This window comes from Gossypium raimondii, chromosome 6 (genome assembly GCF_025698545.1).
Source record: "Gossypium raimondii isolate GPD5lz chromosome 6, ASM2569854v1, whole genome shotgun sequence".
NCBI lineage: Eukaryota > Viridiplantae > Streptophyta > Magnoliopsida > Malvales > Malvaceae > Gossypium > Gossypium raimondii.
Genome location: NC_068570.1, coordinates 48,863,429 through 48,865,632, shown reverse-complemented (window position 1 = coordinate 48,865,632; position 2,204 = coordinate 48,863,429).

Here is a 2,204-nt window from a genome sequence, read left to right as displayed (position 1 = left end):
TTTAGAATTGGTATGGAATTTCTTTAATTATGGATAGTAGTGGGCTATTGAAGGAGGGAATTGAGATCGATTTCGAAATTGAGGCCCAAATTTGAAAGTTATAACTATTTTGGTTAAAATAATTTAGTCCCTAAAATAGAAATAGTTATAACTTTCAAATTTAAGCCTAAATTTCAAAATTGATCTCAATTTCATCCTTCAGCAGCCCATTATTATCCATTATTATAGAAATTTTATGCCAATTTTGAAATATTTACACTTTAGTCCTTATGTTCAAAACTAACGACTTTTAATTTACAAACTAGTCATTTTTCATATCCAGGCTTTAAATCTAACCATTTAACACCAAAATCTTCAAGATTCAACAATGACAATATTTATAAACTTTAACAGTTTCAAAATTTAACAAACGAGTTAGCTAAATCAAGCTCTCGAAGCCTCAAAAACATAAAAGTTACAAGAAAAAGACTAAATTAAACTTACCAATTTAAGCTTCCAATTTCAAAACTCTTAGGCCGAAAGCTTCATTCTTTCATCTATGGTGGTTCGGTGCATGGGAAACAAGAGAAAAATTGCTTTCTCTTTCTTTTCACCACATTTGTTTTATTTTATGTTTGATTTAATTAATTATAATTTATACTATTAATCATCACTAATCCATCTACCACCATCTACCATTATTAGCATAGTGGGTTAATTGCCACTTAAGTCTCTCGTCCATGTTCTAATTAAAGGTTCTTTGGCAATTGAACTTTTACCACTTTTATAATTTTAGTCATTGAACCTTAATTAAACACTAGTTCAACACAATTGGCTATCCAAAATTCAATTCACTTATAATATAACTTTGTTATTATTTAATAAAAATATTTTCGGGCTCGTTTTATGGAAATGAGGTCCTAATATCTCATTTTCCAACACCATTGACTTTAGGGTCAATACACTTGTACCTTAACTAACTATCCAATTAACAAATTTTTCATACCAAAATTCAAATTAATATTACAATTGACTCGTAAATATTAATTAATAAGATTTATGGACTCGATCATCGAAGAACAGGATTCCAGAATTGTCGTTTCTAACACCATTGGCTTTCGGGTCATTACAGTTTGAAACATGTCTTTAATTGTTTTACCTCAAAAACTATAGTAAATTAACTTTGGATACACGAGGGAAATAAATGCTCACATGAGCTGATCAACGGGGCATTAAACATTACACTATGCTGCTTACGCAAGCTGATGAGAATCTGCAAAAAATGCTAGATTCCAGCCATCAGTATGGTATCCACCACCGGTACATAGTACCTGAAAATATATCACCGGCATAGAGTGTCTGGAACTATAATACCGATACATAGTACTTAGAAATATATCACTGGCACAAAGTGCTTAGAACACCCTAATGACATGTCATTTGTATCCTAATCATGCACTAAGCTCACACGGGCCTTAGCTCGTATTCCATAATCTTTTCATCTTTATACTATAATACCATGATCAACTTGATCACAAACATTCTATAAAATAACATATTTCAATTCAAACAAGTGCAATTGTCATGCTTTACCATTCAAGCATTTGTTTCCACTTTCAAACTTACCTTAATTAATCATGCTCATTAAATACACATAAACAAGCACATATATGTTTAGAATTCAAACCATCAATAAGCATACAAATCTAATACAAACTTACCTAAACGAAGTAGCTACCAACACCACATGAGGACTACTCGACAACTTTTCTATTCCCGTGGTTATCAACCGGTGGATCCATTTCTTGATCTATATATAATAATTTAGTTCAATTAACTCATTAAATGCTTTAAAACATCTAAATTCATATATTTGACCCTTTAACAATATTTTACACTATTACCCAGAACTTTTACCTTTTATTTAATTTAATACCTAAAATTGAAACTTTCACATTTATCATAATTAAACCAAATCTAAGCTAGCCAAATTCTCTATAACCCTTATACAACCCATAATTATTTAAATTTCATAAAATTTCATGCTAAATTTATTATTTTATCAAATTAGTCCTTAAACTTAAAACTATTCAAAATCACTTTACAAATTAATCCAAACTCCTCATCAAGCTTGAAACTAAACTATAAACAACTAAAAAGCTTCAAGAGTAACCATGAAAAGTCTTCAAAACTTTGACGAAATCACAAATTAGTCCTTGTGTTAG